The sequence below is a fragment of the Salmo trutta genome, chromosome 10 (assembly GCF_901001165.1).
Source record: "Salmo trutta chromosome 10, fSalTru1.1, whole genome shotgun sequence".
Taxonomy (NCBI): domain Eukaryota; kingdom Metazoa; phylum Chordata; class Actinopteri; order Salmoniformes; family Salmonidae; genus Salmo; species Salmo trutta.
The window spans coordinates 3,957,120-3,974,699 of NC_042966.1; the positions used below are offsets into that span (position 1 = coordinate 3,957,120).

General features: G+C 41.7%; 1 long non-coding RNA gene across 1 annotated transcript; it reads left to right on the plus strand.

The window, feature by feature from the left end:
• The first annotated feature begins 12,084 nt into the window (after nucleotides 1-12,084).
• On the plus strand, nucleotides 12,085-13,202 carry LOC115200829 (uncharacterized). Its single transcript, XR_003879604.1, has 3 exons — nucleotides 12,085-12,181; nucleotides 12,605-12,657; nucleotides 12,797-13,202. It is a non-coding gene; the product is annotated as an uncharacterized LOC115200829 (long non-coding RNA).
• The last annotated feature ends 4,378 nt before the right edge of the window (nucleotides 13,203-17,580 follow it).

Sequence of the window (17,580 nt, forward strand, 5' to 3'; positions counted from 1 at the left end):
GATCTCTGCTGTAACGTGACATTTTCTAAGGCTCCCATTGGCTCTCAGAAGGCGCCAGAACGTGGAATGATAACTCTGCAGTCCCTGGGCGAAAAACAGTAAGGTTTTGGAGAGTGGTCCATCTGAGAACAATGACACTGGTGTGCGCGTGCATGTGAAGACTCCATTTTCTTATTTCAGTGTTTGAACGGATACAACGTCTCCCGGTTGGAATATTATCGCTATTTTACAAGAAGAATCGCATAAAAATGTATTTTAAACAGCGTTTGACATGCTTCGAAGTACGGTAATGGAATATTTTGAATTTTTTTGTCACGAAACGCGCCGGCGCATCACCCTTCGGATAATGATTTGAACGCACAAACAAAACTGAGCTATTTGGATATAACTATGGATTATTTGGAACCAAAACAACATTGGGTGTTGAAGTAGAAGTCCTGGGAGTAAAGGTAATCCAATTTTTCTTATAGTAAATCTGAGTTTGGTGAGTGCCAAACATGGTGGGTGTCAAAATAGCTAGCCGTGATGGCCGGGCTATCTACTCAGAATATTGCAAAATGTGCTTTCACCGAAAAGCTATTTTAAAATCGGACACCGCGATTGCATAAAGGAGTTCTGTATCTATAATTCTTAAAATAATTGTTATGTTTTTTGTGAACGTTTATCGTGAGTAATTTAGTAAATTCACCGGAAGTTTTCGGTGGGTATGCTAGTTCTGAACAAAACATGCTAATGTAAAAAGCTGGTTTTTGATATAAATATGAACTTGATTGAACAAAACATGCATGTATTGTATAACATTATGTCCTAAGAGTGTCATCTGATGAAGATCATCAAAGGTTAGTGCTGCATTTAGCTGTGGTTTTGGTTTTTGTGACTTATATGCTAGCTTGAAAAATGGGTGTCTGATTATTTCTGGCTGAGTACTCTCCTGACATAATCTAATGTTTTGCTTTCGTTGTAAAGCCTTTTTGAAATCGGACAACGTGGTTAGATAAAGGAGAGTCTTGTCTTTAAAATGGTGTAAAATAGTCATATGTTTGAAAAATTGAAGTTTATGCATTTTTGAGGTATTTGTAATTCGCGCCACGCTATACCATTGGGTATTGGTGAGGCGTTCCGCTAGCGGAACATCTAGATGTAACCAGCATAGCTACCACAGCATTCTGCAGCGATACGCCATCCCATCTGGTATGTGCTTAGTGGGACTATAATTTGTTTTTCAACAGGACAATGACCCAACACACCTCCAGGCTGTGTAAGGACTAGTTTACCAAGAAGGAGAGTGATGGAGTGCTGCATCAGATGACCTGGCCTCCACAAACACCCGACCTCAACCCAATTAAGATGATTTGGAATGAGTTGGACCGCAGAGTGAAGGAAAAGCAGCCAACAAGTGCTCAGCATATGTGGGAAATCTTTCAAGACTGTTGGAAAAGCATTCCAGGTGAAGCTGGTTGAGAGAATGCCAAGAACATGCAAAGCTGTCATCAAGGCAAGGGTGGCTAGAGGGGGGTGGAGACAATCACAAAGACAGGAGAAACAGATCAGGGTGTGACAGTGTAGGCATGTCCAATCTTTTGACTGGTACTGTAAAAAATATCGTATTCCAGATTAGGATTTGGATACAGTATATGGAGCATGTTTGATTTGTTGTCTATCTAGGACTCAGGGATGGGTAACTCCAGTCCTCTGGGGCTTCATTGGTGATACTCTTTTGCCCACCCCCAGCTGACATACCTGACTCCAATAATCAACTTCTCTCTTCTGTTTAGAATTGAATTAGTTTGATCAGGTATGATAGCTTGAAAGGGCTGGGGGAAAGTGTGACACTAATCAGGCCCCAGAGGATGGGAGTTGCCCATTCCTGATCTATGTCTACATTTGAGCTGGAGCCCTTCCAGGTTTGTTTAGTCTCCTTAAATCTATGAGGTTTGAACCCTACTGGCAACACTTGTAACCATTATAACCATCGTCCAGCCTTGGAGAATGTGGTGGGGCAACAATATGTAAGTGTTAGTAATTTAGAATTCAATACAATATAATACATGTTATCGCTGTTAAATTTACCAGGTGTCACTGATAGTAATGCAATTCTATAGACAAAATACTCAAATATTATTATATCGTTCAGCTACAGGAGACTCTACAATAGCAATGTGGAGTGTCTACGCATTGAATGTGGAGTGTCTACGCATTGAAAATGGCAAAGGACTACACCTACATCCCAGAACTTCACAGAGCAGTGTTGAGAAGACTGGGCTCGAGGAAATGTCACCACACAACACAGGATGCAATTAGCACACCTTTGACCGGGGAAGGAGCTTTCCCTTATGTCAGACTTGGTGGTTCTGGGAAAGTGTGAAAACCTACAGAGCACTCAGAAATGTTGTTGAACACAATACAGAAACGCAGATCACATTTACACTGTATCTCTCTTCATTCAACCGATCAACCAACCAACTTTCATGTACAATGTATCATGGCCAAGAAATTGATTTCTACAGGTCATTTGTGAATGTGAATGAATTGTTGAATCAAACATAAAACATATGTAAATAAGCAAAGTTTGTGTGGGCAACAAACTTGTGTTAGAAACAATATTTGTGAATTCTTTATCTAGCATATAGGCATCTTTGTTGTAAATTTTAAATGGTTTTAGAATGATTTACTAGATGGATGGGCTACCCTGGTGTAAATATAAGACAAAACAAGTTAGTCAAATTACATCGATCAGGGAGAATAAAGGTTTATTAGGGATATAACCAGAATACCTGGTAGTAACCATCTCTTCAAATTAATCTCAGCACAGTGTAAGGAAAACATTTGATTAAAGTACTGAACTGATATCAGCCAGACCGAGGGATAAATTACAAGAAAACTACTTACAATGATATCACCAAATTGAATATTTGTCCTAATTGTGATCCAAATGAAGAATAAAGTACAGTGTAGTAGTGGAAAGTGTTAAACTGTTATGTAAACATACTTGGTAATAAATAAATAGAATAGTGCAGTGGTGAATTGGCAGCAGTTGTGTGTGTTGGCAGAGTCTTTGGATTGAAGTATTTATCAGTCCTTGAACTTGGAGCAGTCTCTGCTGGACAGTAAATAGTAGAACAGTTGTCCATGTTGTTATAGGCTTGCTTGTGACGGCGCCGGAAGTTGATTTACTGTATTTGTATTTTGTATTTATTAGGGATCCCCATTTTTCCTGGGATCTAAACACATTAAGCTACTTACATTACAAATTAAACAAAAGATAAAACAGTACATCATATAACATTATTAGTCCACTACATATCTACAATAAGAAGTTCATAAGAAGTTTTTTTAATCCGTTTTTTAAATCTGATTCTACTGCTTGCATCCCCATAGTCTGTTCTGGACATGGGGATTGTGAAGAGACCTCTGGTGGGGTATAAGTTTCTAATTCTCAGAGTAAAATACTCAACGGACATTATGAAAGCTTAACCAATTGTATTCTTCCCAGAGGGTCAATACAGCTGCATCAGACAAAAACATTATCACACAAGCACTGATATTTAACCCTAGGCTGAGTCTCCTCCTACACATCTGTACAAACATTGTGTCTTTACTGCTAGGCAGGACACTAAGTGATATGGGCCATAAACTGTTATTTCTCCCTTAACATGACCTGACCTGATCTCGACCCCCCTTCACCACTAATCCATGGCTCTCTCCCCTTTCAATGCCTGCCACATGTGATCGCTTCCCTGCACTCGATATTTCAATAGCATACCTGATATAATGTAAACATTATACATTACCCTCTCTCCCTCAGTGACATGAATAAGTATATTTGATATTCTCAGAACACAACGGGGGAATGCATGGGTGTTCCAGCTGTCTTCTAGAAGTTTAAACAGACAGCTCGGTGCATTTAGCTTCTCAACAGTTCTTACAAAAACAAGTAGTGATGAAGTCAATTTCTCTTCCCCTTTGAGCCATGAAAGATTGACATGCATATCATCAGTGGCGTAAAGTACTTAAGTACAAATACTTTACAGTACTACTTAAGTTGGGCCGGTTTAATGACTTAACAACCGGTCGTAAACTATCCCTCTTGCATGGAGAAGTTAAAAATCCCTTTGTTACATCAGAGAGAGAGACTGTGCTGCCAAAACTTCAACATCAAAAGATTGGACATTGGAACATTTGTTTTGAAATCCAAACATTTGGAATGGTAGGTGGGGATCCAAACAATAATCATGTCATATAATTTAGTATGTTGTGATGTCATTAAGGATGGTATAACAAGATAACTAACTCTGGGAGTGTACATGTCTGAGTTGTCAGGTTTGCATCTAAATGTTGTATGAAATAAATGATTAAGTATAAGAATACTTTTGTAAAGATAACAATGTGATTTTAGCCTTCTAAATTAGATAATTATTGTCATATAAAGTTTTACCCAGTCAGTAACCATGCCCACGTGAGCACAGACATTATGCCGGCGTGATCGAACACCCCCTTTAAACCAGAGTGCTTAAAAAGGACTCGTAATAAAATTGACATTAGACCAAAACATGCTGGGTTGCTGCCGGTGTGTACAGTGGTCCTAGCTGTACCCTGAATAATCGACCATTGAGTCCAGAGAACGTGAGGACCAGTCCACACGATGAAATAGTTTAAAACTACCAGGCCAGAAAATGGTAAGACCCTCTGAAACTCTTGAGTGAAGAAGATCAAGACTACACTGGAACATTCACAGTCTGCAGCTGTTTAAGTAACGTAGTCTAGGAAACTCGACCCAAGACGAGAGGGAAAGAACATTTCCCCTCACCACCATGTGGTACATCTGATGTATCCATTCTAACGAAAACTCCTGAACAAAAGAAGCCTACAAACAACAAAGGGCATTGTGACCTCTGGTGGACAAACCAGAGTCTTACATCCCTCGAACTTAGATGGACGAGTGGTTTCAACAGAGAGACGACAAAGACATCCACGCAAAAATATATACAGTACATTGCAATTCTTTTCAAATGAGCGGACGTTCGTGTGCAAAGTATTCATATTCCCATGAGCATAGCTTCCATATTTACACTACCGTTCAAAAGATATGTCCTTGTTTTTGAAAGAAAAGCACATTTTTTGTCCATTAAAATAACATCAAGTTGATCAGAAATACAGTGTAGACATAGTTAATGTTGTAAATGACTATTGTAGCTGGAAACGGCTGATTTTTAACGTAATATCTACAGTACATACAAAATACAAAAGTTTCTATATATGAAAGGCCACTCAGCAAGAAAAAAGCCACTGCCCCAAAACCGCCATAAAAAAGCCCGACTACGGTTTGCCACTGCACATGGGGAAAAGGATTGTACTTTTTGGAGAAATGTCCTCTGGTCTGATGAAAAAAAAATAGAACTGTTTAGCCTGTGCAAGGCAATCAAGCAAGCTAAGCGTCAGTCTAGAGACAAAGTAGAATCGCAATTCAATGGCTCAGACACAAGACGTATGTGGCAGGGTCTACAGTCAATCACAGACTACAAAAAGAAAACCAGCCCCGTCGCAGACACCGATGTCTTGCTCCCAGACAAACTAAACAACTTCTTTGCTCGCTTTGAGAACAATACAGTGCCACTGACACGGCCCGCTACCAAAACCTGCGGGCTCTCCTTCCCCGCAGCCAACATGAGTAAAAGATTTAAATGTGTTAACCCTTGCAAGGCTGCCGGCCGTGACGGCATCCCTAACCGCGTCCTCAGACCATGTGCAGACCAGCTGGCTGGTGTGTTTACAGACATATTCAATCAATCCCTATCCCAGTCTGCTGTTCCCACATGCTTCAAGAGGGCCACCATTGTTCCTGTTCCCAAGAAAGCTAAGATAACTGAGCTAAATTACTATTGCCCCGTAGCACTCACTTCCGTCATCATGAAGTGCTTTGAGAGACTAGTCAAGGATCATATCACGTCCACCCTACCTGACACCCTAGACCCACTCCAATTTGCTTACTGCCGCAATAGGTCCACAGACGACGCAATCACAACCACAATGCACACTGCCCTAACCCATCTGGACAAGAGGAATACCTATGTAAGAATACTGTTCATTGATTACAGCTCAGCATTTAACACCATAGTACCCTCCAAACACGTCATTAAGCTCGAGCACCTGGGTCTCGATCCCGCCCTGTGCAACCGGGTCCTGGACTTTCTGATGGGCCTCCCCCAGGTAGTGAGGGTAGGAAACAACATCTCCACCCTGCAGAACCTCAACACTGGGGCCCCACAAGGGTGTGTTCTCAGCCCTCTCCTGTACTCCCTGTTCACCCATGGCTGCGTGGCCATGCACGACTTCAACTCAATCAAGTTTGCAAACGACACTACAGTGGTCGGCTTGTTTACCAACAACGACGAGTCGGCCTACGGGGAGGAGGTGAGGGCCCTCGGAGTGTGGTGTCAGGAAAATAACCTCACACTCAACGTCAACAAAACAAAGGAGATGATCGTGGACTTCAGGAAGCATCAGAGGGAGCACCCCCCTATCCACATCGACAGGACAGTAGTGGAGAAGGGAGCACCCACACAGACAGCGTGGTGAAGAAGGCGCAACAGCGCCTCTTCAACCTCAGGAAGCTGAAGAAATGTCTTGTCACCAAAAACACCAACTTTTACAGATGTACAATCGAGAGCATCCTGTCGGGCTGTATCACCACCTGGTACTGCAACTGCTCCGCCCACAACCGTAAAGCTCTCCAGAGGGTAGTGAGATCTGCATCACCGGGGGCAAACTACCTGCCCTTCAGGACACCTACACCACCCGATTTCACAGGAAGGCCAAAATGATCATCAAGGACAACAACCACCTGAGCCACTGCCTGTTCACCCCGCTATCATCCAGAAGGCGAGGTCAGTACATGTGCATCAAAGCTGGGACCGAGAGACTGAAAAACAGCTTCTATCTCAAGGCCATCAGACTGTTAAACAGCCATCACTAACATTGGGTGGCTTCTGCCAACATACAGAGTCAATCTATAGCCACTTTAATAATTAATATTTGGATGTAATAAATGTATCACTAGTCACTTAAACAATGGCACTTCATATAATGTTTACATACCCTAGATTACTCATCTCATATGTATATACTGTACTCCATACCATCTACTGCATCTTGCCTATGCCATTCGGCCATCGATCATCCATATATTTATTTATATTAAGAATATTTATATGTACATATTCTTAATCATTCCTTTACACTTGTGTGTATAAGGTAGTTGTTGTGAAATTGTTAGATTACTTGTTAGATATTACTGCATGGTCGGAACTAGAAGCACAAGCATTTCGCTACACTCGCATGAACATCTGCTAACCATGTGTATGTGACCAATACAATTTTATTTGATGACCATTGTTATGTTTGGAGAAAAAAGGAGGAGGCTTGCAAGCCGAAGAACACCATCCCAACCATGAAGCACAGGGGTGGCAGGATCATGTTGTGGGGGTGCTTTGCTGCAGGAGGGACTGGTGCACTTCACAAAATAGATGGCATCATGAGGCAGGAAAATTATGTAGATATATTGAAGCAACAGCTCAAGACATCAGTCAGGAAGTTAAAGCTTGGTCGCAAATGGACAATGACCCCAAGCATACTTCCAAAGTTGTGGCAAAATGGCTTAAGGACAACAAAGTCAAGGTATTGGAGTGGCCATCACAAAGCCCTGACCTCAATCCCATAGAAAATTTGTGGGCAGAACTGAAAAAGCATGTGCGAGCAAGGAGGCCTACAAATCTGACTCAGTTACACCAGCTCTGTCAGGAGGAATGGGCCAAAATTCACCCAACTTATTGTGGGAAGCTTGTGGAAGGCTACCCGAAACGTTTGTGACCCAAGTTAAACAATTTAAAGGCAATGCTTCCAAATACTAATTGAGTGTATGTAAACTTCTGACCCACTGGGAATGTGATGAAGGAAATAAAAGCTGAAAAAATTATTCTCTCTACTATTATTCTGACATTTCATATTCTTAAAATAAAGTGGTGATGCTAATTGACCTAAGACAGGGGATTTTTATTAGGGTTAAATGTCAGGAATTGTGAAAAACTGAGTTTAAATGTATTTGGCTAAGGTATATGTAAACTTCTGATTTCAACTGTTGGCATAAAGAGGCTAATCCAAGTTGATCATTTTAAAAGGCTAATTGATAATTAGAAAACCCGTTTGCAATTATGTTAGCACAGCTGAAAACGGTTGTTTTGATTAAAAAAGCAATACAACTGGTCTTCTTCTGACTAGTTGAGTATCTGGAGCATCAGCATTTGTGGGTTCGATTACAGGCTCAAAGTGGCCAGAAACAAATAACTTTCTTCTGAAACTCGTCAGTCTTTTCTTGTTCTGCAAAATGAAGGCTATTCCATGCGAGAAATTGCCAAGAAACTGAAGATCTAGTACAACGCTGTGTACTGCTCCCTTCACAGAACAGCACAAACTGGCTCTAACCAGAATAGAAAGATGAGTGGGAGGCCCCGGTGCACAACTGAGCAAGAGGACAAGTACATTGCTGAGCAAGAGGACAAGTCTTTGCTAGGTAAAGCCCCGCCTTATCTTAGCTCACTGGTCACCATAGCAGCACCCTCCCGTAGCACACGCTCCAGCAGGTATATTTCACTGGTCACCCCGAAAGCCAATTCCTCCTTTGGTTGCCTTTCCTTCCAGTTCCCTGCTGCCAATGACTGGAACGAATTTCAAAAATGGCTGAAGCTGGAGACTCATATCGCCCTCACTAACTTTAAGCACCAGCTGTCTGAGCAGCTCACAGATCACTGCACCTGTACATAGCCCATCTGTAAATAGCCCATCCAATTACCTCATCACCATACTGTTTTTATTTTTTTGCCCCTTTGCACCCCAATATCTATACTTGCACATTCATATTCTGCACATCTATCACTCCAGTGTTTAATTGCTAAATTATAATTATTTCGCCACTATGGCCTATTTATTGCCTTACCTCCCTTATCTTACCTCATTTGCGTACACTGTATATAGATTTTTTCTGTCGTGTTATTGACTGTATGTTTGTTCATTCCATGTGTAACTCTGTGCTGTTGTTTGTGTTGCACTGCTTTGCTTTATCTTGGCCAGGTCGCAGTTGTAAATGACAACTTGTTCTCAACTAGCCTAGCTGGTTAAATACAGGTGGAAAAAAAATCATTAAAAAAAACATTAGTGTCTAGTTTGATAAACAGATGCCTCACAAGTCATAGTACTCTGCCAGTCTCAATGTCAATAGTGAAGAGGCAACTCCGGGATGCTGGCCTTCTAGGCAGAGTTCCTCTGTCCAGTGTCTGTGTTCTTTTGCCCATCTTAATCTTTTCTTTTTATTGGCCAGTCTGAGATATGACTTTTTCTTTGCAACTCTGCCTGGAAGGCCAGCATCCCGCAGTCGCCTCTTCACTGTTGACGTTGAGACTGGTGTTTTGCGGAGCGCGCAATTTCATAACATGCATGCAGTTTTGATGAACGTTACTTAAAGCAATAACATTCTAGTCATAATGATGCAGACCAAAGACGATCAGTTAATGAACACAATGACTAAGTTGGATGACAAATCAGCAGAACTCATTGAAGTCGATGACCAAATTAATGAACTCAGGTGATGAAGATGGAAATATTCTAAGCAAGTGGAGGAAATCTCATCACTGAATCTCTCGCTCCCTACTCAAGACCTCTATCTGCAAACCATGACAGATGAGAATGAGGCCGAACTGAGCAAGTGCGACACTCACGTGTCTAAAATCAGTACTCTAAGCGCTCAAGTGGACTCTGCTATGCAGCAGAATACCACCCTTTGGTACCATCTGGAGGAGTTCCATAACAGTCACGCGCTACAGAATGACTACCCAACCAAGCAACTAGAGCTTGGTACTCAAATGGGTGAAGACAAAAGAAGGTTTCAGACTTTGCCTACCTCATGTGTCCCTCAGACTTCTCCTCTTGGCCATTCGGCACAGAGTAATATGGCAACAAAGCCAAACCTTGGCTTCTCCTCTTGGCCTTTCGGACCCAATTTCCCCACAGGATAAAGCCAACCCTCTCCACCCGCTGGGCATGGAACACCTTGTCAAGCTCGTCAAAAACTTCTGCACCTTTGACCCCATTCCAGGTAAGCCAAATGACACTGAGACTTTCCTAGCAGGCATAGAGGACGCCTTGGATGGCTACCCGAATGCTACGGGTTCTGACAGGCTTTACCTGTTGAAGCGAACGTCGAATAGACACGTGACAAGGTTAATTCGTCTATAACAGCAACACGTGCAAAACGACTACGTTAAACTTGCCACAGCTTTGAAAATAGAATTCAGTGGTTCTGCGACTCGCAAACACGACAGCTCGCTGGCTAACACTGTCAAACAAGCTCGGAGTGAACACCCACAGGCTTACTATCATATTCTTCGTTCAGCTTACCTTGGCCTACTCACTGAAACAGGAATGGAAGAGCTGTAACCATTCAAACAAATGTTTCTGTCGAACACTCCACCAAGAAGGCAAGAAGGGCCTTCTACGCTATCAAACAGAACCTAAAATTCGACATCCCAATTAGGCTCTGGCTAAAAATAGTTGAATCAATTATAGAACCCGTAGAAAGAGGAGGAAGGGAAGCGCTACTAAGGTACACAATAGTAAATGTTGGTAGATAGAAGGTGCTCTTTGGTAAAAGGGGTGAGTTGGTCATCAAAAAGAAAGGAGGACCAAGGCACTCTTCATATAAGACATTATTTTAACAGTTTTAGAAACTTTAGAGTGTTTTCTATCCAAATTATATACATATCCTAGCTTCTGGGCCTGAGTAACAGGCAGTTTACTTTGGGTACACTTTTCATCCGGACGTGAAAATACTGCCCCCTATCCCTAAGAAGTTTTAACAAAGGCAACGATACATTGAATAAAGTAAACAGAACATCTACCTCTTGAGTCTTGCATACATTCATGACAATAAACATTGTGCCCAATCAGAGGGTAATAAATGGTAAATTAAAATGTCTGCCTGCCTGGTGCATAAAAATATTACTTAAAGAACATTCTGGGAGTGTTGACGGAATATTTATTGGGAGAGGGTCAGGTGAGTCGGAGAGTCAAGCTAGTCGGGCTGGCTCTAGCTGATGAGGCAGATCCCACTCAGCCACTGGCGCCCTAACCTGGCGACCCCTCCGCTCCGGCTGATAGCTCGCTGACAGGGGAGACTGAGAATGTGGCATGATAATTTTACAGACAAGCCTCTGGAATGTGGGTAGCTGGAGTCAGATGCTGTAACGGATTTGTTTTGGGCCATACCTGTTTTGGGCCATACATCACACAGTGTAGCGAAAACTTAGTTTGAATATGAGACAAAATGGCGATGATGTTCTATTTACAACCAACATTGACTTATTTATTTATGTATTATTTTGGCACTCAGAGTCCTCCATAGTTTCTGGTTACCTTGCATTTAGGCATATTTCCTAATTCTTAAAGTAGAGTGTAGCAAAGCCTATTGGCTGTGTACTCTTAGCAAAAAAAGGGTTCTTTGGGGTTCTATGTAGAACTTTTCGGTTCCTTGGATGAGATTAAAGAACCCTTTACTAAAAAAGGTTCTATATACTGTACATATCCAGTGAAGGCAAACAATCTTGAGGGTTCTATATCCCTACCCCAGAGTGTAATGTGGATTTTTAGAAAACAACAGCTAACAAAAGCCAACCCAGTCACATCAAACTCTGAAATGACAGCTAACATTCCCTATACATTTGTTTCATCTGTTTTGCATTGACATTTATATGCATATTGTTGATGCTGCTGCATGATTTCTCCTGGTGATAAAAATGGCTAGCTGACTCCTGACACCCTTAGCTCTTTATGGCAGATCTATTTCATATTTTGACACATTTTTGCTGAGGTCTGAGTGGCAAGCACCAAGGTTCATACAAACCTGTGCTGTTGAAAACGAAATGCTAGCTAGAAGCAAGAGGAAATAATGTGTTTAATAAAAGCATACACTCTTAGATAAAACAAGGGGTCTGTATAGAACCTTTTGGTCAATTCAAAATGTAACTGCCATTCTGATTCAAAAACCAACTACTATTCCAGAATGAAGATGCAAGTGGATGGTGGTTGAACTTGCAAGTAGCCTACCAATAAGCACGCTATTTTTCACCGTATTAAGGTAAGCAGAGTTGATTATTTAATTAAAATATATGAAGCCAAAGTCATATGATAAACTACAGGCAAGATAAATAAAGTTTAAACATTATTAGAATTTGAGCAATTTACTTAGCTAGCTAGACAGTAAAAGCTAGGCTACTTTAATTCGACAGTTTACAAGCTAGCAAGACAACTCTTTCAAATAAACATAACTTTTTTATTATGGGATATGCCAAATAAAGCTACAGACTGACATTGGTAATTAGCTAATTGTAATTGAGGGGATTATGTTTTATGAAGCCATTGGAAGACTGCTGTTGCTGACTGAGAGGAGATATGCATAAATATTTTATAATAATATATATAATATAATAAGTCAATGTGAATCAATAGCCTAGGTAATTATTACATGACTTTTAACACACTAGCTCTATTTCTTGCACAGTCTGGCAGTAACCCAGAACTATCAGAGGCAGAGGATCGCTCTTCCGGCTGCATGTAAGTAGTTCTTCTACATCATAATTATTATACCGTATGTCTGCATAGCATTTTGTCTTCATTTTGGCAGATTAACTTGGGCTTATTCCTAAAGATTAACTCATGTTTTTGCTCCATTTATCTTATTCTCTGGAACCAGTTAGGCAACAACCCATACTGTACTGGCGGTAGGCTTCCCAGTGGCTGAGTTGGACCTCTGGTCATAAGGTGGCTGGTTCGAATCCCAGGATGAAAAAATGGGTGGAATTGATCTGACAACTGGATGGCTGCTTGGTTCACATTCGCAAAAAATTCCCCTACATTTGGACTCTTGACCAAGTCCCTTAACCCCACAACATGCTCTCCATCCAGGGGTGCTGCACTGCAGCTTGAACCTGTAATTGTCTCAACTGTATGTGTGAGGTCTGCTGTTTGGGGGTGGGTTGAGAATGGACCAGAAGCCACAAATATTGATGTTCGCTGTAACTAATGGAATAGTTGTATTGTATTGTAAAGAATTCAGCGTTGACGTGGGGCATTGTTCAAACAAATAGATGCCACCAGTGCACATTTCTAAACAATTTTTGCATATAATGACCATACATTTAAAAAACGATGCTGGTATTCTTTTGTCCATTATTTCATTGTTTATCAAATTATATTATTAGCAGATATAATTGAATAGTAGTAGCCACAATTCATAAATGGCACCATGCAGGGTTCTATATGGAATCATTTCGGGTCAGTGAAGAAGAACCTCTAGGATTCTTATCAAAGAACCCTATAAAATGGTTCTATGTACAACTTTTAGGGGTTCCATATATGAAGCAAGCAATAGAACCCTGGTTCTATAAGGAACCTTTTTTCTAAGAGTGTAGGTCAAACTTTTGCCAAGTATGGCAGCCTTATCTATGCTAACAGCAGATCAAATTTGACAAACCATGAAATAGCTTCATGTCCATACATACAGAAGATAGCCTATGTCCACAGTGCTTGCCTTTTGAACTTCCATGTGTCATCATCCATCTTATCATCTATCCAGTCTAGAGATACTGGCTTAGGTGAAGGAAATACGCATTTCATATAAAAATAGAATATATCCACGACAGTCAGACATGTTCCCTGTCTAGGCAGGCGCGGCGGAAGAGATGGGAAGGCGTGTCTCACTGCATATCTGACAGGAATCAGAAGGCTTTGTTAAGCTCTGGCTCCCCTCTGATTTGATGGACAACCATCTAACAGGCTACCAAATATACACAGCAGCAGCAGTTTTCTATCAGTATACAGCCCACCGTTCGCATGTATACCAGCTCATGGTATAATGTACTTGAGCCTGGTGTGCGTCACTGGCGGGAATGTGAGAGAGACCTGGGAAACAGCAGGTCATCTCGACTAAGGGCTACATTTAAATGCATTTAAAGCCTGCTGTGCCATGAGCAGAATGCTTTAAGTGCCGAATGCTTCGAAACCGCTGTGTATTCTTATATAGACACTTACAAAAAACTATTAGCTACCATCTCAATACTTATGTTCTCAAAGTAGGTATCGCATTCACCAGACACTTCCGCCTATGCACAATTATGCCTGGGGTCAAGGTTACATGGTAGGCTACTTATGGACATTGAAAAGAGCCCCCAGGAGCACAAGCATTGTGAGAAGCAGGTTTATCTTGTGGTTGTTTGTATCTGGCAATTGTGTGTGTGGGAGAGAGAAAGAGAGAGAGAGGGAAACAGAGGGACAGAGAAAACAGACATGTTCTTGTGCCCTTTCTCAGTAATGTGTTTTCTAGCCTGCCGGGGGCAGAGTGCAGGCCTTGGGCTGGTGGCTGGTGCTAGCCAAAGACTTCCTGGGAAGACGACTCCCACCAATCAGGTCTGAGTGGTGGACCCTGGCCACTGTAGGTGACTGGGGGATGCTGGGTAGTGTCCGGGACTTGGCCAATAGAGGCCTCTGCAGCTTCCTCTCCAAAGACCTGGTGGTGTGACAAATCAATAACAGGTAATCATTAATATAACAATACAATAATATGGTCTTTCATCAGATACTCTTATAGTCACTTAGAATAATAGATACTATAGGCAGCCTTGAGGTTAGATTGAGGGCCAGTAACTGAAAGGCAGCTGATTTCAATCCTGAAGCCAACAAGGTGAAAAATCTGTCGTTGTGCCCTGGGTAAGGTACTTTTGGTAAATTCACATGCTAGTCAGGAAGTTTTAAGTCCGGGTGGCACGTCTCAGATGATCTTGCAGGTGACGAAGCAGGATGTGGAGGTCCTGGGCTAGCGTGGTTACACATGGTCTGCGGTTGTGAGGCCAATTGGACGTACTGCCAAATTCTCTAAAACGACATTGGAGGCAGCTTATGGTAGAGAAATGAACATTCAATTCTCTGGCAACAACTCTGGTGGACATTCCTGCAGTCAGCATGCCAATTTCACGCTCCCTCAAAACTTGTGTTGTGTGACAGAAACGCATACTTTAGAGTGGTATTTTATTGTCCCCAGCACAAGGTGCGCCTGATCATGCTGTTTAAATCAGCTTCTTGATATGCCACACTTGTCATGGTTACCATGTTCTTAGAATTTAAGATATGAATGTTCTAGACAAGTTTCATATGAATGTAATCATGGGCTGAAATCACTGCCAAAGGTGCTTCAACAAAGAACTGAGTAAAGGGTCAAGAATACTTATGTAAATATGATATTTCTGTTTATTTTTTTTTATTTAAAAAAAAATATCCTAAAAAGCTGTTTTTGCTTTGTCATTATGGGGTATTGTGTGTAGATTGATGAGGAAAAACATCTATTTAATCAATTGTAGAATAAGGTATGTAACGTAACAAAATGTGGAAAAAGTCAAGGGGTCTGAATAATTTCCGAATGCACTGTATATAAGGTACTCTGCTGTCATTGACTGCTAGACCAGAAACAGTCTGACGTTGCACACTTGACACAATCGAGGTGCAGATGCTTACTTTCTACACTAGTTATTTTTTTTGTTTCGTACAAAAAACTAATTGTCGTGGTAAAAAAAAAGCGAGACATTTTTTTGGTGCCATTCAAGGAAAATTGAATTCTAAGCTTCACACCAGTAAGAAGAGGCACACTGAAGGTTCATTTCAATTAATTTGCTATGGCCTCGCACTACTGTTCCAGCTCAGCCAACGTTCTTTGGCAGTTTTTCAGCCTTGGGTGAATTTTCACTTGTTCTATTGTCCATCTTATCAGGAGTAGAGGAGGTTAGCTAGCCTACAAAAGTGTTCGAAAAACTTGTCAATAATCAACTGACTGGCTTTCTTGATGTCTATAGTATTCTCTCTGGTATGCAATTGGGTTTTCGCTCAGGTTATGGATGTGTCACTGCAACCTTAAAGGTCCTCAATGATGGCACCATTGCCCTTGATTTTAAGCAATGTTGTGCTGCTATTTTTATTGACTTGGCCAAAGCTTTTGATACGGTAGACTATTCCACTCTTGTGGGCCGGCTAAGGAGTATTGGTGTCTCTTAGGGGTCTTTGGCATGGTTTGCTAACTACCTCACAAAGAGTGCAGTGTATAAAGTCAGATGCTTATTTATAAAACCCACTTAGGCCTCACTCCCCCCTATCTGAGATATCTACTGTAGCCCTCATCCTCCACATACAACAACCATTCTGCCAATCACATTCTGTTTAAGGTCCCCAAAGCACACACATCCCTGGGTCGCTCGTCTTTTCAGTTCACTGCAACTAGCGACTGGAACGAGCTGCAACAAACACTCAAACTGGACAGTTTAATCTCAATCTCTTCCTTCAAAGACTCAGTCATGGACACTCTTACAGACAGTTGTGTCAGATTTGCGTGATGTATTGTTGTCTCTACCTTCTTGCCCTTTGTGGCAAGAAGAACATTTCAAAATAAATAAAAATACAAAAATAATTACGGATAAGTATTAGAAATAAAAGTAACAAGTATTTAAAGAGCAGCAGTAAACTAACAATAGCGAGACTATATACAGGGGGTACAGGTACAAAGTCAATTTGCAGGGGCACCGGTTAGTTGAGGTAATATGTACATGTGGGTAGAGTTATTGAAGTGACTATGCATAGATGATAACAACAGAGAGTAGCAGAGGTGTAAAAGAGGGGGTGGGGCAATGCAAATAGTCTGGATAGCCATTTGATTAGATGTTCAGGAGTCTTATGGCTTTGGGGTAGAAGCTGTTTAGAAGCCTCTTGGACCTAGACTTGGCGCTCCGGTATCGCTTGCCGTGCGGTAGCAGAGAGAACAGTCTATGACTAGGGTGGCTGGAGTCTTTGGCAATTTTTAGGGCCTTCCTCTGACACCGCCTGGTATAGAGGTCCAGGATGGCAGGGAAGTACTGGGCCGTTCGCACTACCCTCTGTAGTGCCTTGCGGTCGGAGGCCGAGCAGTTGCCATATCAGGCAGTGATGCCTGATATGGCATGAACTCTCGACCTGCTCCACTACAGCTCCGTTGATGTTAATGGGGGCCCGTTCGGCCCTCCTTTTCCACGATCAGCTCCTTTGTCTTGCTCACATTGAGGGAGAGGTTGTTGTTCTGGCACCACACTGTCAGGTCTCTGACCTCCTCCCTATAGGCTGGCTCATCATTGTCGTTGATCAGGCCTACCACCGTTGTGTTGTCAGCAAAGTTAATGATGGTGTTAGAGTCGTGCTTGGCCACGCAATCGTGGGAGAACAGGGAGTACAGGAGGGGCAAGCGTAGCAGATGTGTTGTTGCCTACCCTTACCACCTGGGGGTGGCCCGTCAGGTAGTCCAGGATCCAAATCAAATCAAATGTTATTAGTCACATGCGCCGAATTCAACAGATGTAGACCTTACACTGAAATGCTTACTTGTGAGCCCCTAACCAACAATGCAGTTTAAAAAAATTATTATAAATACAAATAAGAATATGAAATAAAATTTTAAAAATAATTAAC